The 27,324-nt window shown below is 43.8% G+C and overlaps 1 long non-coding RNA gene across 3 annotated transcripts in view; it reads left to right on the forward strand.

Moving 5' to 3' along the window:
- The window catches only part of LOC307181302, a 305,894-nt gene that overhangs the window by 166,717 nt on the left and 111,853 nt on the right, over positions 1 to 27,324 (forward strand). Inside the window, exon 1 of one of the 3 annotated variants that reach the window (XR_013826382.1) lies at positions 9,141 to 9,287. The exons of the other annotated variants lie outside the window; for them this stretch is intronic. This is a non-coding gene — a long non-coding RNA (uncharacterized lncRNA). Of the gene's footprint in view, positions 1 to 9,140; positions 9,288 to 27,324 lie in introns of those variants that run through there. 3 annotated transcript variants of the gene reach the window in all.

The raw sequence follows: 27,324 nt of genomic DNA on the forward strand, positions 1-27,324 counted from the left end.
TCAGGAAACACCATACACTTCTCCCGAGTGTCTGTTGGCAATTTACATCCCGCCCATCAGCATAACAAGGCTCCCAGTTCTCCATGGCCTGTCCTGCCTTTCTGGATTTTACACTTTCTTCAGATGGCCCTTTTGACCGGCGGGAAGTGAGACTTCATTGTAGTGCAGATTTCCTTTGCAAGCTTGCTTGGTTGGCCAAAAAGGGCGTATGCGTTTTTTCCTGAATATATTCAGGAAAAAACGCATACGCCCCTTTTGGCCAAGTGCATCATTGTGGACGCTCTGCCTCTTTTCCTATGCTTTCAATGCAATTCCAGTCTACCTCCTGAAATCGGTTTCCTGCAATTCTGCCCCGCTTTCAAGTCCTCTTGGCAGCCTTACTTCAGTATATTTTTGGACGATAGCTGTCATTTATAACTCTGCAGGTTTGTGAATTACAGTGCCCCTGAGCTCCTTTCTTCAACTCGCTTTCTTGTGAGCTGGCCGCAACACGGCAGGATGGCTTCAGGCCCTAATCTGGTTCCGGCACGGCACGCTGAGCCTTTGGTTATTTCCTCTTCCTGGTGGGAAATGAGAGTTAAATTTGCCCGTCCAGACACCTCCAGCTAGTCTCTCATTGGTTCTCGCTATTCCTGTTCATCTTCCGCAGAAATTGCAAACTGGGCCAAACAGGAGGTTAAAGGGACTGACTCTCCAAGTCGGGAGAGTGTTAGTAAAGCGTCTGGAATTTTGCACCCGAGTACCAGGGTACGAAAACTGAGACATATTTGAACACGTCTCCCGATCACATGGTTGATCATACTCTAGGTTCCACATGCATGTTTTAGCTGAAGGAAGAATACCTTAAATCTGGGTAGTTGAAACCCGTGGAATGGGTACCATGCAATATGACTTCAAAGGGTCTTCATTTGCTCACCGAACCTCTCCAATCCTATCACTGCTGCGTTTATGCCCCTGTACACATGCTTGATTCTCTTTCGGAGACATAGCAATCCATAGGTTTTGAGATACTTACTAGTCAGGTACATTCTTAGGCGTTTAATATGGGGTGTTGAGTCCATTTCGTTGAGCAAGGAGTAGCTCTTGTCTATTCCATATTTGGCTTAAGGAACTTTATCTGTGCTCATTTCAATCTCTGGTTTTATGCAGCACCCCAACTCACCTTTCCCCTTAAGCAAGCATAAGTTGGTTTTCTAAATTTTAGACCCTGTTCTGTTTTGGAATTCAGTTCCTGTGTAGCCAAGTTTGTATTCCGTGTATTAGTGATATCTTATGATGTTTCTTTTTCTGTGTGACTTATTTCAGTTAGAATCATCGTACCTGAATCCACTCAATATGCTGCTACGGGCCTGATGACACAGATTTCATTGCTGAGTGATACTGCATTTTACGTAAATACCACAAGTTATTTATCCATTTTTCAATTTCTGTGATATTGACCTTGTATGGTAAACGAGGTTCTTGTAAACAGAGGCGTCCCAAACTTTGGGGTGGCTGTGCCTTTTTAATTTTAATTTCCCTAAACTATAGGACCATGAGTGGAAGTGACCTAGGCTCTGTTACTTTGTTTTTTAGATGTTTCAGGAAACACCATACACTTCTCCCGAGTGTCTGTTGGCAATTTACATCCCGCCCATCAGCATAACAAGGCTCCCAGTTCTCCATGGCCTGTCCTGCCTTTCTGGATTTTACACTTTTTTCAGATGGCCCGTTTGACTGGGGGGAAATGAGACTTCATTGTAGTGCAGATTTCCTTTGCAAGCTTGCTTGGTTGGCCAAAAAGGGCGTATGCGTTTTTTCCTGAATATATTCAGGAAAAAACGCATACGCCCCTTTTGGCCAAGTGCATCATTGTGGACGTTCTGCCTCTTTTCCTATGCTTTCAATGCAATTCCAGTCTACCTCCTGAAATCTGTTTCCTGCAATTCTGCCCCGCTTTCAAGTCCTCTTGGCAGCCTTACTTCAGTATATTTTTGGACGATAGCTGTCATTTATAACTCTGCAGGTTTGTGAATTACAGTGCCCCTGAGCTCCTTTCTTCAACTCGCTTTCTTGTGAACTGGCCGCAACACCGCAGGATGGCTTCAGTCCCTAATCTGGTTCCGGTACGGCACGCTGAGCCTTTGGTTATTTCCCCTTCCTGGTGGAAAATGAGAGTTAAATTTGCCCGTCCAGACACCTCCAGCTAGTCTCTCATTGGTTCTGCCTATTCCTGTACATCTGCCGCAGAAATTGCAAACTGGGCCAAACAGGAGGTTAAAGGCGCTAACTCTCCAAGTGGGGAGAGTGTTAGTAAAGCATCTGGAATGTTGCGCCCGAGTACCAGGGGAGGAAAACTGAGACATATTTGAACACGTCTCCCGTTCACACGGTTGATCATACTCTGGGTTCTACATGCATGTTTTAGGTGAAAGAAGAATACCTTAAACCTGGAGAGTTGAGACCCGTTTAAAGGGTACCATGAAATTTGACTTCAAAGGGTCTTCATTTGCTCACCGAACCTCTCCAATCCTATCACTGCTGTGTTTATGCCCCTGTACACATGCTTGATTCTCTTTCGGAGACATAGCAATCCATAGGTTTTAAGATACTTACTAGTCAGGTACATTCTTAGGCGTTTAATATGCGGTGTTGAGTCCATTTCGTTGAGCAAGGAGTAGCTCTTGTCTATGTCTATTCCATATTTGGCTTAAGGAACTTTATCTGTGCTCATTTCAATCTCTGGTTTTATGCAGCACCCCAACTCACCTTTCCCCTTAAGCAAGTATAAGTTGGTTTTCTAAATTTGAGACCCTGTTCTGTTCTGTAATTCAGTTCCTGTGTAGCCAAGTTTACATTCCGTGTATTACTGATATCTTATGATGTTTCCTTTTCTGTGTGACTTATTTCAGTTAGAATCATCATACCTGAATCCACTCATTGTGCTGCTAAGGGCCTGATGACATAGATTTCATTGCTGAGTGATATTGCTTTGTAAGTAAATACCACAAGTTCTTTATCCATTTTTCACTTTCTGCAATGTTGAACTTGTACTGTAAACGAGGTTCTTGTAAACAGAGGCGTCCCAAACTTTCGGGTGGCTGTGTCTTTTTGATTTTAATTTCCCTAAGCTATAGGACCATAAGTGGAAGTGCCCTAGGCTCTGTTGCTTTGTTTTTTAGATGTTTCAGGAAACACCATACACTTCTCCCGAGTGTCTGTTGGCAATTTACATCCCGCCCATCAGCACAACAAGGCTCCCAGTTCACGGCCTGTCCTGCCTTTCTGGATTTTACACTTTTTTCAGATGGCCCTTTTGACCGGGGGGAAGTGAGACTTCATTGTAGTGCAGATTTCCTTTGCAAGTTTGCTTGGTTGGCCAAAATGGGCGTATGCGTTTCTTCCTGAATATATTCAGGAAAAAACGCATACGCCCTTTTTCGCCAAGTGCATCATTGTGGACGTTCTGCCTCTTTTCCTATGCTTTCAATGCAATTCCAGTCTACCTCCTGAAATCGGTTTCCTGCAATTCTGCCCCGCTTTCAAGTCCTCTTGGCAGCCTTACTTCAGTATATTTTTGGATGATAGCTGTCATTTATAACTCTGCAGGTTTGTGAATTATAGTGCCCCTGAGCTCCTTTCTTCAACTCGCTTTCTTGTGACCTGGCCGCAACACCCAAGGATGGCTTCAGGCCCTAATCTGGTTCCGGCACGGCACGCTGAGCCTTTGGTTAATTCCTCTTCCTGGTGGGAAATGAGAGTTCAATTTGGCCGTCCAGACACTCCAGCTAGTCTCTCATTGGTTCTCGCTATTCCTGTTCATCTTCCGCAGAAATTGCAACTGGGCCAAACAGGAGGTTAAAGGCACTGACTCTCCAAGTCGGGAGAGTGTTAGTAAAGCGTCTGGAATGTTGCACCCGAGCACCGGGGAGGAAAACTGAGACATATTTGAACACGTCTCCCATTCACATGGTTGATCATACTCTGGGTTACACATGCATGTTTTAGCTGAAGGAAGAATACCTTAAACCTGGGTAGTTGAAACCCGTGGAATGAGTACCATGCAATATGACTTCAAAGGGTCTTCATTTGCTCACCGAACCTCTCCAATCCTATCACTGCTGCCTTTATGCCCCTGTACACACGCTTGATTCTCTTTTGGAGACATAGCAATCCATAGGTTTTAAGATACTTACTAGTCAGGTACATTCTTAGGCGTTTAATATGGGGTGTTGAGTCCATTTCGTTGAGCAAGGAGTAGCTCTTGTCTATTCCATATTTGGCTTAAGGAACTTTATCTGTGCTCATTTCAATCTCTGGTTTTATGCAGCACCCCAGCTCTCCTTTCCCCTTAAGCAAGCATAAGTTGGTTTTCTAAATTTGAGACCCTGTTCTGTTTTGGAATTCAGTTCCTGTGTAGCCAAGTTTACATTCCGTGTATTACTGATATCTTATGATGTTTCTTTTTCTGTGTGACTTATTTCAGTTAGAATCATCATACCTGAATCCACGCATTGTGCTCCTAAGGGCCTGATGACATAGATTTCATTACTGAGTGATACTGCATTGTACGTAAGTACCACAAGTTCTTTATCCATTTTTCACTTTCTGTGATATTGAACTTGTATGGTAAACGAGGTTCTTGTAAACATAGGCGTCCCAAACTTTGGGGTGGCTGTGTCTTTTTGATTTTAATTTCTCTAAGCTATAGGACCATAAGTGGAAGTGCCCTAGGCTCTGTTACTTTGTTTTTTAGATGTTTCAGGAAACACCATACACTTCTCCCGAGTGTCTGTTGGCAATTTACATCCCGCCCATCAGCATAACAAGGCTCCCAGTTCTCCATGGCCTGTCCTGCCTTTCTGGATTTTACACTTTTTTCAGATGGCCCTTTTGAACGGGGGGAAGTGAGACTTCATTGTAGTGCAGATTTCCTTTGCAAGCTTGCTTGGTTGGCCAAAAAGGGCGTATGCGTTTTTTCCTGAATATATTCAGGAAAAAACGCATACGCCCTTTTTGGCCAAGTGCATCATTGTGGACGCTCTGCCTCTTTTCCTATGCTTTCAATGCAATTCCAGTCTACCTCCTGAAATCGGTTTCCTGCAATTCTGCCCCGCTTTCAAGTCCTCTTGGCACCCTTACTTCAGTATATTTTTGGACGATAGCTGTCATTTATAACTCTGCAGGTTTGTGAATTACAGTGCCCCTGAGCTCCTTTCTTCAACTCGCTTTCTTGTGACCTGGCCGCAACACCGCAGGATGGCTTCAGGCCCAATCTGGTTCCGGCACGGCACGCTGAGCCTTTGATTATTTCCTCTTCCTGGTGGGAAATGAGAGTTAAATTTGCCCGTCCAGACACCTCCAGCTAGTCTCTCATTGGTTCTCCCTATTCCTGTTCATCTTCCGCAGAAATTGCAAAATGGGCCAAACAGGAGGTTAAAGGCTCTGACTCTCCAAGTGGGGAGAGTGTTAGTAAAGCGTCTGGAATGTTGCACCCGAGTACCAGGGTACGAAAACTGAGACATATTTGAACACGTCTCCCAATCACATGGTTGATCATACTCTAGGTTCCACATGCATGTTTTAGCTGAAGGAAGAATACCTTAAACCTGGGTAGTTGAAACCCGTGGAATGGGTACCATGCAATATGACTTCAAAGGGTCTTCATTTGCTCACCGAACCTCTCCAATCCTATCACTGCTGCGTTTATGCCCCTGTACACACGCTTGATTCTCTTTCGGAGATATAGCAATCCATAGGTTTTAAGATACTTACTAGTCAGGTACATTCTTAGGCGTTTAATATGGGGTGTTGAGTCCATTTCGTTGAGCAAGGAGTAGCTCTTGTCTATTCCATATTTGGCTTAAGGAACTTTATCTGTGCTCATTTCAATCTCTGGTTTTATGCAGCACCCCAGCTCTCCTTTCCCCTTAAGCAAGCATAAGTTGCTTTTCTAAATTTGAGACCCTGTTCTGTTTTGGAATTCAGTTCCTGTGTAGCCAAGTTTACATTCCGTGTATTAGTGATATCTTATGATGTTTCTTTTTCTGTGTGACTTATTTCAGTTAGAATCATCGTATCTGAATCCACTCATTATGCTGCTACGGGCCTGATGACATAGATTTCATTGCTGAGTGATACTGCATTGTACGTAAGTACCACAAGTTCTTTATCCATTTTTCACTTTCTGTGATATTGAACTTGTATGGTAAACGAGGTTCTTGAAAACAGAGGCGTCCCAAACTTTGGGGTGGCTGTGTCTTTTTGATTTTAATTTCCCTAAGCTATAGGACCATAAGTGGAAGTGCCCTAGGCTCTGTTGCTTTGTTTTTTAGATGTTTCAGGAAACACCATACACTTGTCCCGAGTGTCTGTTGGCAATTTACATCCCGCCCATCAGCATAACAAGGCTCCCAGTTCTCCATGGCCTGTCCTGCCTTTCTGGATTTTACACATTTTTCAGATGGCCCTTTTGACCGGGGGGATGTGAGACTTCATTGTAGTGCAGATTTCCTTTGCAAGCTTGCTTGGTTGGCCAAAAAGGGCGTATGCGTTTTTTCCTGAATATATTCAGGAAAAAACCATACGCCCTTTTTGGCCAAGTGCATCATTGTGGACGTTCTGCCCCTTTTCCTATGCTTTCAATGCAATTCCAGTCTACCACCTGAAATCGGTTTCCTGCAATTCTGCCCCGCTTTCAAGTCCTCTTGGCAGCCTTACTTCAGTATATTGTTGGACGATAGCTGTCATTTATAACTCTGCAGGTTTGTGAATTACAGTGCCCCTGAGCTCCTTTCTTCAACTCCCTTTCTTGTGACCTGGCCGCAACACCGCAGGATGGCTTCAGGCCCTAATCTGGTTCCAGCACGGCACGCTGAGCCTTTGGTTAATTCCTCTTCCTGGTGGGAAATGAGAGTTCAATTTGCCCGTCCAGACACCTCCAGCTAGTCTCTCATTGGTTCTCGCTATTCCTGTTCATCTTCCGCAGAAATTGCAACTGGGCCAAACAGGAGGTTAAAGGGACTGACTCTCCAAGCCGGGAGAGTGTTAGTAAAGCGTCTCGAATGTTGCACCCGAGTACCGGGGAGGAAAACTGAGACATATTTGAACACGTCTCCCGTTCACATGGTTGATCATACTCTGGGTTACACATGCATGTTTTAGCTGAAGGAAGAATACCTTAAACCTGGGTAGTTGAAACCCGTGGAATGAGTACCATGCAATATGACTTCAAAGGGTCTTCATTTGCTCACCGAACCTCTCCAATCCTATCACTGCTGCCTTTATGCCCCTGTACACATGCTTGATTCTCTTTTGGAGACATAGCAATCCATAGGTTTTAAGATACTTACTAGTCAGGTACATTCTTAGGCGTTTAATATGGGGTGTTGAGTCCATTTCGTTGAGCAAGGAGTAGCTCTTGTCTATTCCATATTTGGCTTAAGGAACTTTATCTGTGCTCATTTCAATCTCTGGTTTTATGCAGCACCCCAGCTCTCCTTTCCCCTTAAGCAAGCATAAGTTGGTTTTCTAAATTTGAGACCCTGTTCTGTTTTGGAATTCAGTTCCTGTGTAGCCAAGTTTACATTCCGTGTATTACTGATATCTTATGATGTTTCTTTTTCTGTGTGACTTATTTCAGTTAGAATCATCGTACCTGAATCCACTCATTATGCTGCTAGGCGCCTGATGACATAGATTTCATTGCTGAGTGATACTGCATTGTACGTAAGTACCACAAGTTCTTTATCCATTTTTCACTTTCTGTGATATTGAACTTGTACGGTAAATGAGGTTCTTGTAAACAGAGGCGTCCCAAACTTTGGGGTGGCTGTGTCTTTTTGATTTTAATTTCCCTAAGCTATAGGACCATAAGTGGAAGTGCCCTAGGCTCTGTTGCTTTGTTTTTTAGATGTTTCAGGAAACACCATACACTTCTCCCGAGTGTCTGTTGGCAATTTACATCCCGCCCATCAGCATAACAAGGCTCCCAGTTCTCCATGGCCTGTCCTGCCTTTCTGGATTTTACACTTTCTTCAGATGGCCCTTTTGACCGGCGGGAAGTGAGACTTCATTGTAGTGCAGATTTCCTTTGCAAGCTTGCTTGGTTGGCCAAAAAGGGCGTATGCGTTTTTTCCTGAATATATTCAGGAAAAAACGCATACGCCCCTTTTGGCCAAGTGCATCATTGTGGACGCTCTGCCTCTTTTCCTATGCTTTCAATGCAATTCCAGTCTACCTCCTGAAATCGGTTTCCTGCAATTCTGCCCCGCTTTCAAGTCCTCTTGGCAGCCTTACTTCAGTATATTTTTGGACGATAGCTGTCATTTATAACTCTGCAGGTTTGTGAATTACAGTGCCCCTGAGCTCCTTTCTTCAACTCGCTTTCTTGTGAGCTGGCCGCAACACGGCAGGATGGCTTCAGGCCCTAATCTGGTTCCGGCACGGCACGCTGAGCCTTTGGTTATTTCCTCTTCCTGGTGGGAAATGAGAGTTAAATTTGCCCGTCCAGACACCTCCAGCTAGTCTCTCATTGGTTCTCGCTATTCCTGTTCATCTTCCGCAGAAATTGCAAACTGGGCCAAACAGGAGGTTAAAGGGACTGACTCTCCAAGTCGGGAGAGTGTTAGTAAAGCGTCTGGAATTTTGCACCCGAGTACCAGGGTACGAAAACTGAGACATATTTGAACACGTCTCCCGATCACATGGTTGATCATACTCTAGGTTCCACATGCATGTTTTAGCTGAAGGAAGAATACCTTAAATCTGGGTAGTTGAAACCCGTGGAATGGGTACCATGCAATATGACTTCAAAGGGTCTTCATTTGCTCACCGAACCTCTCCAATCCTATCACTGCTGCGTTTATGCCCCTGTACACATGCTTGATTCTCTTTCGGAGACATAGCAATCCATAGGTTTTGAGATACTTACTAGTCAGGTACATTCTTAGGCGTTTAATATGGGGTGTTGAGTCCATTTCGTTGAGCAAGGAGTAGCTCTTGTCTATTCCATATTTGGCTTAAGGAACTTTATCTGTGCTCATTTCAATCTCTGGTTTTATGCAGCACCCCAACTCACCTTTCCCCTTAAGCAAGCATAAGTTGGTTTTCTAAATTTTAGACCCTGTTCTGTTTTGGAATTCAGTTCCTGTGTAGCCAAGTTTGTATTCCGTGTATTAGTGATATCTTATGATGTTTCTTTTTCTGTGTGACTTATTTCAGTTAGAATCATCGTACCTGAATCCACTCAATATGCTGCTACGGGCCTGATGACACAGATTTCATTGCTGAGTGATACTGCATTTTACGTAAATACCACAAGTTATTTATCCATTTTTCAATTTCTGTGATATTGACCTTGTATGGTAAACGAGGTTCTTGTAAACAGAGGCGTCCCAAACTTTGGGGTGGCTGTGCCTTTTTAATTTTAATTTCCCTAAACTATAGGACCATGAGTGGAAGTGACCTAGGCTCTGTTACTTTGTTTTTTAGATGTTTCAGGAAACACCATACACTTCTCCCGAGTGTCTGTTGGCAATTTACATCCCGCCCATCAGCATAACAAGGCTCCCAGTTCTCCATGGCCTGTCCTGCCTTTCTGGATTTTACACTTTTTTCAGATGGCCCGTTTGACTGGGGGGAAATGAGACTTCATTGTAGTGCAGATTTCCTTTGCAAGCTTGCTTGGTTGGCCAAAAAGGGCGTATGCGTTTTTTCCTGAATATATTCAGGAAAAAACGCATACGCCCCTTTTGGCCAAGTGCATCATTGTGGACGTTCTGCCTCTTTTCCTATGCTTTCAATGCAATTCCAGTCTACCTCCTGAAATCTGTTTCCTGCAATTCTGCCCCGCTTTCAAGTCCTCTTGGCAGCCTTACTTCAGTATATTTTTGGACGATAGCTGTCATTTATAACTCTGCAGGTTTGTGAATTACAGTGCCCCTGAGCTCCTTTCTTCAACTCGCTTTCTTGTGAACTGGCCGCAACACCGCAGGATGGCTTCAGTCCCTAATCTGGTTCCGGTACGGCACGCTGAGCCTTTGGTTATTTCCCCATCCTGGTGGAAAATGAGAGTTAAATTTGCCCGTCCAGACACCTCCAGCTAGTCTCTCATTGGTTCTGCCTATTCCTGTACATCTGCCGCAGAAATTGCAAACTGGGCCAAACAGGAGGTTAAAGGCGCTAACTCTCCAAGTGGGGAGAGTGTTAGTAAAGCATCTGGAATGTTGCGCCCGAGTACCAGGGGAGGAAAACTGAGACATATTTGAACACGTCTCCCGTTCACACGGTTGATCATACTCTGGGTTCTACATGCATGTTTTAGGTGAAAGAAGAATACCTTAAACCTGGAGAGTTGAGACCCGTTTAAAGGGTACCATGAAATTTGACTTCAAAGGGTCTTCATTTGCTCACCGAACCTCTCCAATCCTATCACTGCTGTGTTTATGCCCCTGTACACATGCTTGATTCTCTTTCGGAGACATAGCAATCCATAGGTTTTAAGATACTTACTAGTCAGGTACATTCTTAGGCGTTTAATATGCGGTGTTGAGTCCATTTCGTTGAGCAAGGAGTAGCTCTTGTCTATGTCTATTCCATATTTGGCTTAAGGAACTTTATCTGTGCTCATTTCAATCTCTGGTTTTATGCAGCACCCCAACTCACCTTTCCCCTTAAGCAAGTATAAGTTGGTTTTCTAAATTTGAGACCCTGTTCTGTTCTGTAATTCAGTTCCTGTGTAGCCAAGTTTACATTCCGTGTATTACTGATATCTTATGATGTTTCCTTTTCTGTGTGACTTATTTCAGTTAGAATCATCATACCTGAATCCACTCATTGTGCTGCTAAGGGCCTGATGACATAGATTTCATTGCTGAGTGATATTGCTTTGTAAGTAAATACCACAAGTTCTTTATCCATTTTTCACTTTCTGCAATGTTGAACTTGTACTGTAAACGAGGTTCTTGTAAACAGAGGCGTCCCAAACTTTCGGGTGGCTGTGTCTTTTTGATTTTAATTTCCCTAAGCTATAGGACCATAAGTGGAAGTGCCCTAGGCTCTGTTGCTTTGTTTTTTAGATGTTTCAGGAAACACCATACACTTCTCCCGAGTGTCTGTTGGCAATTTACATCCCGCCCATCAGCACAACAAGGCTCCCAGTTCACGGCCTGTCCTGCCTTTCTGGATTTTACACTTTTTTCAGATGGCCCTTTTGACCGGGGGGAAGTGAGACTTCATTGTAGTGCAGATTTCCTTTGCAAGTTTGCTTGGTTGGCCAAAATGGGCGTATGCGTTTCTTCCTGAATATATTCAGGAAAAAACGCATACGCCCTTTTTCGCCAAGTGCATCATTGTGGACGTTCTGCCTCTTTTCCTATGCTTTCAATGCAATTCCAGTCTACCTCCTGAAATCGGTTTCCTGCAATTCTGCCCCGCTTTCAAGTCCTCTTGGCAGCCTTACTTCAGTATATTTTTGGATGATAGCTGTCATTTATAACTCTGCAGGTTTGTGAATTATAGTGCCCCTGAGCTCCTTTCTTCAACTCGCTTTCTTGTGACCTGGCCGCAACACCCAAGGATGGCTTCAGGCCCTAATCTGGTTCCGGCACGGCACGCTGAGCCTTTGGTTAATTCCTCTTCCTGGTGGGAAATGAGAGTTCAATTTGGCCGTCCAGACACTCCAGCTAGTCTCTCATTGGTTCTCGCTATTCCTGTTCATCTTCCGCAGAAATTGCAACTGGGCCAAACAGGAGGTTAAAGGCACTGACTCTCCAAGTCGGGAGAGTGTTAGTAAAGCGTCTGGAATGTTGCACCCGAGCACCGGGGAGGAAAACTGAGACATATTTGAACACGTCTCCCATTCACATGGTTGATCATACTCTGGGTTACACATGCATGTTTTAGCTGAAGGAAGAATACCTTAAACCTGGGTAGTTGAAACCCGTGGAATGAGTACCATGCAATATGACTTCAAAGGGTCTTCATTTGCTCACCGAACCTCTCCAATCCTATCACTGCTGCCTTTATGCCCCTGTACACACGCTTGATTCTCTTTTGGAGACATAGCAATCCATAGGTTTTAAGATACTTACTAGTCAGGTACATTCTTAGGCGTTTAATATGGGGTGTTGAGTCCATTTCGTTGAGCAAGGAGTAGCTCTTGTCTATTCCATATTTGGCTTAAGGAACTTTATCTGTGCTCATTTCAATCTCTGGTTTTATGCAGCACCCCAGCTCTCCTTTCCCCTTAAGCAAGCATAAGTTGGTTTTCTAAATTTGAGACCCTGTTCTGTTTTGGAATTCAGTTCCTGTGTAGCCAAGTTTACATTCCGTGTATTACTGATATCTTATGATGTTTCTTTTTCTGTGTGACTTATTTCAGTTAGAATCATCATACCTGAATCCACGCATTGTGCTCCTAAGGGCCTGATGACATAGATTTCATTACTGAGTGATACTGCATTGTACGTAAGTACCACAAGTTCTTTATCCATTTTTCACTTTCTGTGATATTGAACTTGTATGGTAAACGAGGTTCTTGTAAACATAGGCGTCCCAAACTTTGGGGTGGCTGTGTCTTTTTGATTTTAATTTCTCTAAGCTATAGGACCATAAGTGGAAGTGCCCTAGGCTCTGTTACTTTGTTTTTTAGATGTTTCAGGAAACACCATACACTTCTCCCGAGTGTCTGTTGGCAATTTACATCCCGCCCATCAGCATAACAAGGCTCCCAGTTCTCCATGGCCTGTCCTGCCTTTCTGGATTTTACACTTTTTTCAGATGGCCCTTTTGAACGGGGGGAAGTGAGACTTCATTGTAGTGCAGATTTCCTTTGCAAGCTTGCTTGGTTGGCCAAAAAGGGCGTATGCGTTTTTTCCTGAATATATTCAGGAAAAAACGCATACGCCCTTTTTGGCCAAGTGCATCATTGTGGACGCTCTGCCTCTTTTCCTATGCTTTCAATGCAATTCCAGTCTACCTCCTGAAATCGGTTTCCTGCAATTCTGCCCCGCTTTCAAGTCCTCTTGGCACCCTTACTTCAGTATATTTTTGGACGATAGCTGTCATTTATAACTCTGCAGGTTTGTGAATTACAGTGCCCCTGAGCTCCTTTCTTCAACTCGCTTTCTTGTGACCTGGCCGCAACACCGCAGGATGGCTTCAGGCCCAATCTGGTTCCGGCACGGCACGCTGAGCCTTTGATTTTTTCCTCTTCCTGGTGGGAAATGAGAGTTAAATTTGCCCGTCCAGACACCTCCAGCTAGTCTCTCATTGGTTCTCCCTATTCCTGTTCATCTTCCGCAGAAATTGCAAAATGGGCCAAACAGGAGGTTAAAGGCTCTGACTCTCCAAGTGGGGAGAGTGTTAGTAAAGCGTCTGGAATGTTGCACCCGAGCACCGGGGAGGAAAACTGAGACATATTTGAACACGTCTCCCAATCACATGGTTGATCATACTCTAGGTTCCACATGCATGTTTTAGCTGAAGGAAGAATACCTTAAACCTGGGTAGTTGAAACCCGTGGAATGGGTACCATGCAATATGACTTCAAAGGGTCTTCATTTGCTCACCGAACCTCTCCAATCCTATCACTGCTGCGTTTATGCCCCTGTACACACGCTTGATTCTCTTTCGGAGATATAGCAATCCATAGGTTTTAAGATACTTACTAGTCAGGTACATTCTTAGGCGTTTAATATGGGGTGTTGAGTCCATTTCGTTGAGCAAGGAGTAGCTCTTGTCTATTCCATATTTGGCTTAAGGAACTTTATCTGTGCTCATTTCAATCTCTGGTTTTATGCAGCACCCCAGCTCTCCTTTCCCCTTAAGCAAGCATAAGTTGCTTTTCTAAATTTGAGACCCTGTTCTGTTTTGGAATTCAGTTCCTGTGTAGCCAAGTTTACATTCCGTGTATTAGTGATATCTTATGATGTTTCTTTTTCTGTGTGACTTATTTCAGTTAGAATCATCGTATCTGAATCCACTCATTATGCTGCTACGGGCCTGATGACATAGATTTCATTGCTGAGTGATACTGCATTGTACGTAAGTACCACAAGTTCTTTATCCATTTTTCACTTTCTGTGATATTGAACTTGTATGGTAAACGAGGTTCTTGAAAACAGAGGCGTCCCAAACTTTGGGGTGGCTGTGTCTTTTTGATTTTAATTTCCCTAAGCTATAGGACCATAAGTGGAAGTGCCCTAGGCTCTGTTGCTTTGTTTTTTAGATGTTTCAGGAAACACCATACACTTGTCCCGAGTGTCTGTTGGCAATTTACATCCCGCCCATCAGCATAACAAGGCTCCCAGTTCTCCATGGCCTGTCCTGCCTTTCTGGATTTTACACATTTTTCAGATGGCCCTTTTGACCGGGGGGATGTGAGACTTCATTGTAGTGCAGATTTCCTTTGCAAGCTTGCTTGGTTGGCCAAAAAGGGCGTATGCGTTTTTTCCTGAATATATTCAGGAAAAAACGCATACGCCCTTTTTGGCCAAGTGCATCATTGTGGACGTTCTGCCCCTTTTCCTATGCTTTCAATGCAATTCCAGTCTACCACCTGAAATCGGTTTCCTGCAATTCTGCCCCGCTTTCAAGTCCTCTTGGCAGCCTTACTTCAGTATATTGTTGGACGATAGCTGTCATTTATAACTCTGCAGGTTTGTGAATTACAGTGCCCCTGAGCTCCTTTCTTCAACTCCCTTTCTTGTGACCTGGCCGCAACACCGCAGGATGGCTTCAGGCCCTAATCTGGTTCCGGCACGGCACGCTGAGCCTTTGGTTAATTCCTCTTCCTGGTGGGAAATGAGAGTTCAATTTGCCCGTCCAGACACCTCCAGCTAGTCTCTCATTGGTTCTCGCTATTCCTGTTCATCTTCCGCAGAAATTGCAACTGGGCCAAACAGGAGGTTAAAGGGACTGACTCTCCAAGCCGGGAGAGTGTTAGTAAAGCGTCTCGAATGTTGCACCCGAGTACCGGGGAGGAAAACTGAGACATATTTGAACACGTCTCCCGTTCACATGGTTGATCATACTCTGGGTTACACATGCATGTTTTAGCTGAAGGAAGAATACCTTAAACCTGGGTAGTTGAAACCCGTGGAATGAGTACCATGCAATATGACTTCAAAGGGTCTTCATTTGCTCACCGAACCTCTCCAATCCTATCACTGCTGCCTTTATGCCCCTGTACACATGCTTGATTCTCTTTTGGAGACATAGCAATCCATAGGTTTTAAGATACTTACTAGTCAGGTACATTCTTAGGCGTTTAATATGGGGTGTTGAGTCCATTTCGTTGAGCAAGGAGTAGCTCTTGTCTATTCCATATTTGGCTTAAGGAACTTTATCTGTGCTCATTTCAATCTCTGGTTTTATGCAGCACCCCAGCTCTCCTTTCCCCTTAAGCAAGCATAAGTTGGTTTTCTAAATTTGAGACCCTGTTCTGTTTTGGAATTCAGTTCCTGTGTAGCCAAGTTTACATTCCGTGTATTAGTGATATCTTATGATGTTTCTTTTTCTGTGTGACTTATTTCAGTTAGAATCATCATACCTGAATCCACGCATTGTGCTCCTAAGGGCCTGATGACATAGATTTCATTACTGAGTGATACTGCATTGTACGTAAGTACCACAAGTTCTTTATCCATTTTTCACTTTCTGTGATATTGAACTTGTACAGTAAACGAGGTTCTTGTAAACATAGGCGTCCCAAACTTTGGGGTGGCTGTGTCTTTTTGATTTTAATTTCTCTAAGCTATAGGACCATAAGTGGAAGTGCCCTAGGCTCTGTTACTTTGTTTTTTAGATGTTTCAGGAAACACCATACACTTCTCCCGAGTGTCTGTTGGCAATTTACATCCAGCCCATCAGCATAACAAGGCTCCCAGTTCTCCATGGCCTGTCCTGCCTTTCTGGATTTTACACTTTTTTCAGATGGCCCTTTTGACCGGGGGGAAGTGAGACTTCATTGTAGTGCAGATTTCCTTTGCAAGCTTGCTTGGTTGGCCAAAAAGGGCGTATGCATTTTTTCCTGAATATATTCAGGAAAAAACGCATACGCCCTTTTTGGCCAAGTGCATCATTGTGGACGCTCTGCCTCTTTTCCTATGCTTTCAATGCAATTCCAGTCTACCTCCTGAAATCGGTTTCCTGCAATTCTGCCCCGCTTTAAAGTCCTCTTGGCAGCCTTACTTCAGTATATTTTTGGACGATAGCTGTCATTTATAACTCTGCAGGTTTGTGAATTACAGTGCCCCTGAGCTCCTTTCTTCAACTCGCTTTCTTGTGACCTGGCCGCAACACCGCAGGATGGCTTCAGGCCCAATCTGGTTCCGGCACGGCACGCTGAGCCTTTGATTATTTCCTCTTCCTGGTGGGAAATGAGAGTTAAATTTGCCCGTCCAGACACCTCCAGCTAGTCTCTCATTGGTTCTCCCTATTCCTGTTCATCTTCCGCAGAAATTGCAAAATGGGCCAAACAGGAGGTTAAAGGCACTGACTCTCCAAGTGGGGAGAGTGTTAGTAAAGCGTCTGGAATGTTGCACCCGAGTACCAGGGTACGAAAACTGAGACATATTTGAACACGTCTCCCAATCACATGGTTGATCATACTCTAGGTTCCACATGCATGTTTTAGCTGAAGGAAGAATACCTTAAACCTGGGTAGTTGAAACCCGTGGAATGGGTACCATGCAATATGACTTCAAAGGGTCTTCATTTGCTCACCGAACCTCTCCAATCCTATCACTGCTGCGTTTATGCCCCTGTACACACGCTTGAATCTCTTTCGGAGATATAGCAATCCATAGGTTTTAAGATACTTACTAGTCAGGTACATTCTTAGGCGTTTAATATGGGGTGTTGAGTCCATTTCGTCGAGCAAGGAGTAGCTCTTGTCTATTCCATATTTGGCTTAAGGAACTTTATCTGTGCTCATTTCAATCTCTGGTTTTATGCAGCACCCCAGCTCTCCTTTCCCCTTAAGCAAGCATAAGTTGCTTTTCTAAATTTGAGACCCTGTTCTGTTTTGGAATTCAGTTCCTCTGTAGCCAAGTTTACATTCCGTGTATTAGTGATATCTTATGATGTTTCTTTTTCTGTGTGACTTATTTCAGTTAGAATCATCGTATCTGAATCCACTCACTATGCTGCTACGGGCCTGATGACATAGATTTCATTGCTGAGTGATACTGCATTGTACGTAAGTACCACAAGTTCTTTATCCATTTTTCACTTTCTGTGATATTGAACTTGTACGGTAAACGAGGTTCTTGTAAACATAGGCGTCCCAAACTTTGGGGTGGCTGTGTCTTTTTGATTTTAATTTCTCTAAGCTATAGGACCATAAGTGGAAGTGCCCTAGGCTCTGTTGCTTTGTTTTTTAGATGTTTCAGGAAACACCATACACTTGTCCCGAGTGTCTGTTGGCAATTTACATCCCGCCCATCAGCATAACAAGGCTCCCAGTTCTCCATGGCCTGTCCTGCCTTTCTGGATTTTACACTTTTTTCAGATGGCCCTTTTGACCGGGGGGATGTGAGACTTCATTGTAGTGCAGATTTCCTTTGCAAGCTTGCTTGGTTGGCCAAAAAGGGCGTATGCGTTTTTTCCTGAATATATTCAGGAAAAAACGCATACGCCCTTTTTGGCCAAGTGCATCATTGTGGACGTTCTGCCCCTTTTCCTATGCTTTCAATGCAATTCCAGTCTACCACCTGAAATCGGTTTCCTGCAATTCTGCCCCGCTTTCAAGTCCTCTTGGCAGCCTTACTTCAGTATATTGTTGGACGATAGCTGTCATTTATAACTCTGCAGGTTTGTGAATTACAGTGCCCCTGAGCTCCTTTCTTCAACTCCCTTTCTTGTGACCTGGCCGCAACACCGCAGGATGGCTTCAGGCCCTAATCTGGTTCCGGCACGGCACGCTGAGCGTTTGGTTAATTCCTCTTCCTGGTGGGAAATGAGAGTTCAATTTGCCCGTCCAGACACCTCCAGCTAGTCTCTCATTGGTTCTCGCTATTCCTGTTCATCTTCCGCAGAAATTGCAACTGGGCCAAACAGGAGGTTAAAGGAACTGACTCTCCAAGCCGGGAGAGTGTTAGTTAAGCGTCTCGAATGTTGCACCCGAGTACCGGGGAGGAAAACTGAGACATATTTGAACACGTCTCCCGTTCACATGGTTGATCATACTCTGGGTTACACATGCATGTTTTAGCTGAAGGAAGAATACCTTAAACCTGGGTAGTTGAAACCCGTGGAATGAGTACCATGCAATATGACTTCAAAGGGTCTTCATTTGCTCACCGAACCTCTCCAATCCTATCACTGCTGCCTTTATGCCCCTGTACACATGCTTGATTCTCTTTTGGAGACATAGCAATCCATAGGTTTTAAGATACTTACTAGTCAGGTACATTCTTAGGCGTTTAATATGGGGTGTTGAGTCCATTTCGTTGAGCAAGGAGTAGCTCTTGTCTATTCCATATTTGGCTTAAGGAAATTTATCTGTGCTCATTTCACTCTCTGATTTTATGCAGCACCCCAACTCACCTTTCCCCTTAAGCAAGCATAAGTTGGTTTTCTAAATTTGAGACCCTGTTCTGTTTTGGAATTCAGTTCCTGTGTAGCCAAGTTTACATTCCGTGTATTACTGATATCTTATGATGTTTCTTTTTCTGTGTGACTTATTTCAGTTAGAATCATCATACCTGAATCCACGCAATGTGCTCCTAAGGGCCTGATGACATAGATTTCATTGCTGAGTGATACTGCATTGTACGTAAGTACCACAAGTTCTTTATCCATTTTTCACTTTCTGTGATATTGAACTTGTACGGTAAACGAGGTTCTTGTAAACATAGGCGTCCCAAACTTTGGGGTGGCTGTGTCTTTTTGATTTTAATTTCTCTAAGCTATAGGACCATAAGTGGAAGTGCCCTAGGCTCTGTTACTTTGTTTTTTAGATGTTTCAGGAAACACCATACACTTCTCCCGAGTGTCTGTTGGCAATTTACATCCCGCCCATCAGCATAACAAGGCTCCCAGTTCTCCATGGCCTGTCCTGCCTTTCTGGATTTTACACTTTTTTCAGATGGCCCTTTTGACCGGGGGGAAGTGAGACTTCATTGTAGTGCAGATTTCCTTTGCAAGCTTGCTTGGTTGGCCAAAAAGGGCGTATGCGTTTTTTCCTGAATATATTCAGGAAAAAACGCATACGCCCTTTTTGGCCAAGTGCATCATTGTGGACGCTCTTCCTCTTTTCCTATGCTTTCAATGCAATTCCAGTCTACCTCCTGAAATCGGTTTCCTGCAATTCTGCCCCGCTTTAAAGTCCTCTTGGCAGCCTTACTTCAGTATATTTTTGGACGATAGCTGTCATTTATAACTCTGCAGGTTTGTGAATTACAGTGCCCCTGAGCTCCTTTCTTCAACTCGCTTTCTTGTGACCTGGCCGCAACACCGCAGGATGGCTTCAGGCCCAATCTGGTTCCGGCACGGAACGCTGAGCCTTTGATTATTTCCTCTTCCTGGTGGGAAATGAGAGTTAAATTTGCCCGTCCAGACACCTCCAGCTAGTCTCTCATTGGTTCTCCCTATTCCTGTTCATCTTCCACAGAAATTGCAAAATGGGCCAAACAGGAGTTTAACGGCACTGATTCTCCAAGTGGGGAGAGTGTTAGTAAAGCGTCTGGAATGTTGCACCCCAGTACCGGGGAGGAAAACTGAGACATATTTGAACACGTCTCCCGTTCACACGGTTGATCATACTCTGGGGTCCACATGCATGTTTTAGCTGATGGAAGAATACCTTAAACCTGGATAGTTGAAACCCGTGAAATGGGTACCATGCAATATGACTTCAAAGGGTCTTCATTTGCTCACCGAACCTCTCCAATCCTATCACTGCTGTGTTTATGCCCCTGTACACATGCTTGATTCTCTTACGGAGACATAGCAATCCATAGGTTTTAAGATACTTACTAGTCAGGTACATTCTTAGCCATTTAATATGCGGTGTTGAGTCCATTTCGTTGAGCAAGGAGTAGCTCTTGTCTATTCCATATTTGGCTTAAGGAACTTTATCTGTGCTCATTTCAATCTCTGGTTTTATGCAGCACCCCAACTCACCTTTCCCCTTAAGCAAGTATAAGTTGGTTTTCTAAATTTGAGACCCTGTTCTGTTCTGTAATTCAGTTCCTGTGTAGCCAAGTTTACATTCCGTGTATTACTGATATCTTATGATGTTTCTTTTTCTGTGTAACTTATTTCAGTTAGAATCATCATACCTGAATCCACTCATTGTGCTGCTAAGGGCCTGATGACATAGATTTCATTGCAGAGTGATATTGCTTTGTAAGTAAATACCACAAGTTCTTTATCCATTTTTCACTTTCTGCGATGTTGAACTTGTACTGTAAACGAGGTTCTTGTAAACAGAGGCGTCCCAAACTTTCGGGTGGCTGTGTCTTTTTGATTTTAATTTCCCTAAGCTATAGGACCATAAGTGGAAGTGACCTAGGCTCTGTTGCTTTGTTTTTTAGATGTTTCAGGAAACACCATACACTTCTCCCGAGTGTCTGTTGGCAATTTACATCCCGCCCATCAGCATAACAAGGCTCCCAGTTCTCCATGGCCTGTCCTGCCTTTCTGGATTTTACACTTTTTTCAGATGGCCCTTTTGACTGGGGGGAAGTGAGACTTCATTGTAGTGCAGATTTCCTTTGCAGGTTTGCTTGGTTGGCCAAAAAGGGCGTATGCGTTTTTTCCTGAATATATTCAGGAAAAAACGCATACGCCCTTTTTGGACAAGTGCATCATTGTGGACGTTCTGCCTCTTTTCCTATGCTTTCAATGCAATTCCAGTCTACCTCCTGAAATCGGTTTCCTGCAATTCTGCCCTGCTTTCAAGTCCTCTTGGCAGCCTTACTTCAGTATATTTTTGGACGATAGCTGTCATTTATAACTCTGCAGGTTTGTGAATTACAGTGCCCCTGAGCTCCTTTCTTCAACTCGCTTTCTTTTGAGCTGGCCGCAACACCGCAGGATGGCTTCAGGCATTAATCTGGTTCCGGCATGGCACGCTGAGCCTTTGGTTATTTCCTCTTCCTGTTGGGAAATGAGAGTTAAATTTGCCCGTCCAGACACCTCCAGCTAGTCTCTCATTGTTTCTCGCTATTCCTGTTCATCTTCCGCAGAAATTGCAAACTGGGCCAAACAGGAGGTTAAAGGGACTGACTCTCCAAGTCGGGAGAGTGTTAGTAAAGCATCTGGAATGTTGCACCCGAGTACCAGGGTACGAAAACTGAGACATATTTGAACACGTGTCCCATTCACACGGTTGATCATACTCTGGGTTCCACATGCATGTTTTAGCTGAAGGAAGAATACCTTAAACCTGGAGAGTTGAGACCCGTGGAATGGGTACCATGCAATATGACTTCAAAGGGTCTTCATTTGCTCACCGAACCTCTCCAATCCTTTCACTGCTGCGTTTATGCCCCTGTACACACGCTTGATTCTCTTTTGGAGACATAGCAATCCATAGGTTTCAAGATACTTACTAGTCAGGTACATTCTTAGGCGTTTAATATGCGGTGTTGAGTCCATTTCGTTGAGCAAGGAGTAGCTCTTGTCTATTCCATATTTGGCTTAAGGAACTTTATCTGTGCTCATTTCAATCTCTGGTATTATGCAGCACCCCAACTCACCTTTCCCCTTAAGCAAGCATAAGTTGCTTTTCTAAATTTGAGACCCTGTTCTGTTCTGTAATTCAGTTCCTGTGTAGCCAAGTTTACATTCCGTGTATTACTGATATCTTATGATGTTTCTTTTTCTGTGTGACTTATTTCAGTTAGAATCATCGTACCTAAATCCACTCATTATGCTGCTACGGGCCTGATGACATAGATTTCATTGCTGAGTGATACTGCATTGTACGTAAGTACCACAAGTTCTTTATCCATTTTTCACTTTCTGTGATATTGAACTTGTACGGTAAATGAGGTTCTTGTAAACAGAGGCGTCCCAAACTTTGGGGTGGCTGTGTCTTTTTGATTTTAATTTCCCTAAGCTATAGGACCATAAGTGGAAGTGCCCTAGGCTCTGTTGCTTTGTTTTTTAGATGTTTCCGGAAACACCATACACTTCTCCCGAGTGTCTGTTGGCAATTTATATCCCGCCCATCAGCATAACAAGGCTCCCAGTTCTCCATGGCCTGTGCTGCCTTTCTGGATTTTACACTTTTTTCAGATGGCCCTTTTGACTGGGGGGAAGTGAGACTTCATTGTAGTGCAGATTTCCTTTGCAAGCTTGCTTGGTTGGCCAAAAAGGGCGTATGCGTTTTTTCCTGAATATATTCAGGAAAAAACGCATACGCCCTTTTTGGCCAAGTGCATCATTGTGGACGTTCTCCCTCTTTTCCTATGCTTTCAATGCAATTCCAGTCTACCTCCTGAAATCGGTTTCCTGCAATTCTGCCCCGCTTTCAAGTCCTCTTGGCAGCCTTACTTCAGTGTATTTTTGGACGATAGCTGTCATTTATAACTCTGCAGGTTTGTGAATTACAGTGCCCCTTAGCTCCTTTCTTCAACTCGCTTTCTTTTGAGCTGGCCGCAACACCGCAGGATGGCTTCAGGCCCTAATCTGGTTCCGGCACGGCATGCTGAGCCTTTGGTTAAGTCCTCTTCCTGGTTGGAAATGAGAGTTAAATTTGCCCGTCCAGACACCTCCAGCTAGTCTCTCATTGGTTCTCCCTATTCCTGTTCATCTTTCGCAGAAATTGCAAACTGGGCCAAACAGGAGTTTAAAGGCACTGACTCTCCAAGTCGGGAGAGTGTTAGTAAAGCGTCTGGAATATTGCACCCGAGTACCAGGGTATGAAAACTGAGACATATTTGAACACGTCTCCCGATCACATGGTTGATCATACTCTAGGTTCCACATGCATGTTTTAGCTGAAGGAAGAATACCTTAAACCTGGGTAATTGAAACCCGTGGAATGTGTACCATGCAATATGACTTCAAAGGGTCTCCATTTGCTCACTGAACCTCTCCAATCCTATCACTGCTGCGTTTATGCCCCTGTACACATGCTTGACTCTCTTTCGGAGACATAGCAATCCATAGGTTTTAAGATAATTACTAGTCAGGTACATTCTTAGGTGTTTAATATGCGGTGTTGAGTCCATTTCGTTGAGCAAGGAGTAGCTCTTGTCTATTCCATATTTGGCTTAAGGAACTTTATCTGTGCTCATTTCAATCTCTGGTTTTATGCAGCACCCCAACTCACCTTTCCCCTTAAGCAAGCATAAGTTGCTTTTCTAAATTTGAGACCCTGTTCTGTTCTGTAATTCAGTTCCTGTGTAGCCAGGTTTACATTCCGTGTATTAGTGATATCTTATGATGTTTCTTTTTCTGTGTGACTTACTTCAGTTAGAATCATCATACCTGAATCCACTCATTGTGCTGCTAAGGGCCTGATGACATAGATTTCATTGCTGAGTGATATTGCTTTGTAAGTAAACACGACAACTTCTTTATCCATTTTTCACTTTCTGCGATGTTGAACTTGTACTGTAAAAGAGGTTCTTGTAAACAGAGGCGTCCCAAACTTTGGGGTGGCTGTGTCTTTTTGATTTTAATTTCCCTAAGCTATAGGAGCATAAGTGGAAGTGCCCTAGGCTCTGTTGCTTTGTTTTTTGGATGTTTCAGGAAACACCATACACTTCTCCCGAGTGTCTGTTGGCAATTTACATCCCGCCCATCAGCATAACAAGGCTCCCAGTTCTCCATGGCCTGTCCTGCCTTTCTGGATTTTACACTTTTTTCAGATGGCCCTTGTCTCCGGGGGGAAGTGAGACTTCATTGTAGTGCAGATTTCCTTTGCAAGATTGCTTGGTTGGCCAAAAAGGGCGTATGCGTTTTTTCCTGAATATATTCAGGAAAAAACGCATACGCCCTTTTTGGCCAAGTGCATCATTGTGGACGTTCTGCCTCTTTTCCTATGCTTTCAATGCAATTCCAGTCTACCTCCTGAAATCAGTTTCCTGCAATTTTGCCCCGCATTCAAGTCCTCTTGGCAGCCTTACTTCAGTATATGTTTGGACGATAGCTGTCATTTATAACTCTATAGGTTTGTGAATTACAGTGCCCCTGAGCTCCTTTCTACAACTCGCTTTCTTTTGAGCTGGCCGCAGCACCGCAGGATGGCTTCAGGCCATAATCTGGTTCCGGCACGGCACGCTGAGCCTTTGGTTATTTCCTCTTCCTGGTGGGAAATGAGAGTTAAATTTGCCCGTCCAAACACCTCCAGCTAGTCTCTCATTGGTTCTCACTATTCCTGTTCATCTTCCGCAGAAATTGCAAACTGGGCCAAACAGGAGGTTAAAGGCACTGACTCTCCAAGTCGGGAGAGTAGTAGTAAAGCGTCTGGAATGTTGCACCCGAGTACCAGGGTACAAAAACTGAGACATATTTGAACACATCTCCCGATCACATGGTTGATCATAATCTAGGTTCCACATGCATGTTTTAGCTGAAGGAAGAATACCTTAAACCTGGGTAGTTGAAACCCGTGGAATGGGTACCATGCAATATGACTTCAAAGGTTCTTCATTTGCTCTTCGAACCTCTTCAATCCTATCACTGCGGCGTTTATGCCCCTGTACACACGCTTGATTCTCTTTTGGACACATAGCAATCCATAGGTTTTAAGATACTTACTAGTCAGGTACATTCTAAGGCGTTTAATATGGGGTGTTGAGTCCATTTCGTTGAGCAAGGAGTATCTCTTGTCTATTCCGTATTTGGCTTAAGGAACTTTATCTGTGCTCATTTCAATCTCTGGTTTTATGCAGCACCCCAACTCACCTTTCCCCTTAAGGAAGCATAAGTTGGTTTTCTAAATTTGAGACCCTGTTCTGTTCTGTAATTCAGTTCCTTGTAGCCAAGTTTACATTCCATGTATTACTGATATCTTATGATGTTTCTTTTTCTGTATGACTTATTTCAGTTAGAATCATCATACCTGAATCCACTCATTGTGCTGCTAAGGGCCTGATGACATAGATTTCATTGCTGAGTGATATTGCTTTGTAAGTAAATACCACAAGTTCTTTATCCATTTTTCACTTTCTGCGATGTTATACTTGTACTGTAAACGAGGTTCTTGTAAACACAGCTGTTCCAAACTTTGGGGTGGCTGTGTCTTTTTGATTTTAATTTCCCTAAACTATAGGACCATAAGTGGAAGTGCCCTAGGCTCTGTTGCTTTGTTTTTTAGATGTTTCAGGAAACACCATACACTTCTCCCGAGTGTCTGTTGGCAATTTACATCCCGCCCATCAGCATAACAAGGCTCCCAGTTCTCCATGGCCTGTCCTGCCTTTCTGGATTTTACACTTTTTTCAGATGGCCCTTTTGACCGGGGGGAAGTGAGACTTCATTGTAGTGCAGATTTCCTTTGCAAGCTTGCTTGGTTGGCCAAAAAGGGTGTATGCGTTTTTTCCTGAATACATTCAGGAAAAAACGCATACGCCCTTTTTGGCCAAGTGCATCATTGTGGACGTTCTGCCTCTTTTCCTATGCTTTCAATGCAATTCCAGTCTACCTCCTGAAATCGGTTTCCTGCAATTCTGCCCCGCTTTCAAGTCCTCTTGGCAGCCTTACTTCAGTATATTTTTGGACGAGAGCTGTCATTTATAACTCTGCAGGTTTGTGAATTACAGTGCCCCTGAGCTCCTTTCTTCAACTCGCTTTCTTGTGACCTGGCCGAAACACCGCAGGATGGCTTCAGGCCCTAATCTGGTTCTGGCACAGCATGCTGAGCCTTTGGTTAATTCCTCTTCCTGGTGGGAAATGAGAGTTAAATTTGCCCGTCCAGAGACCTCCAGCTAGTCTCTCATTGGTTCTCCCTATTCCTGTTCATCTTCCGCAGAAATTGCAAACTGGGCCAAACAGGAGGTTAAAGGCGCTGACTCTCCAAGTGGGGAGAGTGTTAGTAAAGCGTCTGGAATGTTGCACCCGAGTACCAGGGGAGGAAAACTGAGACATATTTGAACACGTGTCCCATTCACACGGTTGATCATACTCTGGGTTCCACATGCATGTTTTAGCTGAAGGAAGAATACCTTAAACCTGGAGAGTTGAGACCCGTTTAATGGGTACCATGCAATATGACTTCAAAGGGTCTTCATTTGCTCACCGAACCCCTCCAATCCTATCACTGCTGCGTTTATGCCCCTGTACACACGCTTGATTCTCTTTTGGAGACATAGCAATCCATAGGTTTTAAGATACTTACTAGTCAGGTACATTCTTAGGCGTTTAATATGGGGTGTTGAGTCCATTTCATTGAGCAAGGAGTAGCTCTTGTCTATTCCATATTTGGCTTAAGGAACTTTATCTGTGGTCATTTCAATCTCTGGTTTTATGCAGCACCCCAACTCACCTTTCCCCTTAAGCAAGCATAAGTTGGTTTTCTAAATTTGAGACCCTGTTCTGTTTTGGAATTCAGTTCCTGTGTAGCCAAGTTTACATTCCGTGTATTAGTGATATCTTATGATGTTTCTTTTTCTGTGTGACTTATTTCAGTTAGAATCATTGTACCTGAATCCACTCATTGTGCTGCTAAGGGCCTGATGACATAGATTTCATTGCTGAGTGATACTGCATTGTACGTAAGTACCACAAGTTCTTTATCCATTTTTCACTTTCTGTGATATTGAACATGTACGGTAAACGAGGTTCTTGTAAACAGAGGCGTCCCAAACTTTGGGGTGGCTGTGTCTTTTTGATTTTAATTTCCCTAAGCTATAGGACCATAAGTGGAAGTGCCCTAGGCTCTGTTGCTTTGTTTTTTAGATGTTTCAGGAAACACCATACACTTCTCCCGAGTGTCTGTTGGCAATTTACATCCCGCCCATCAGCATAACAAGGCTCCCAGTTCTCCATGGCCTGTCCTGCCTTTCTGGATTTTACACTTTTTTCAGATGGCCCTTTTGACCGGGGGGAAGTGAGACTTCATTGTAGTGCAGATTTCCTTTGCAAGCTTGCTTGGTTGGCCAAAAAGGGCGTATGCGTTTTTTCCTGAATATATTCAGGAAAAAACGCATACGCCCTTTTTGGCCAAGTGCATCATTGTGGACGTTCTGCCTCTTTTCCTATGCTTTCAATGCAATTCCAGTCTACCTCCTGAAATCGGTTTCTTGCAATTCTGCCCCGCTTTCAAGTCCTCTTGGCAGCCTTACTTCAGTATATTTTTGGACGATAGCTGTCATTTATAACTCTGCAGGTTTGTGAATTACAGTGCCCCTGAGCTCCTTTCTTCAACTCGCTTTCTTTTGA

Source organism: Stenella coeruleoalba (genome assembly GCF_951394435.1).
Source record: "Stenella coeruleoalba genome assembly, contig: scaffold_103, whole genome shotgun sequence".
Taxonomy (NCBI): Eukaryota; Metazoa; Chordata; class Mammalia; order Artiodactyla; family Delphinidae; genus Stenella; species Stenella coeruleoalba.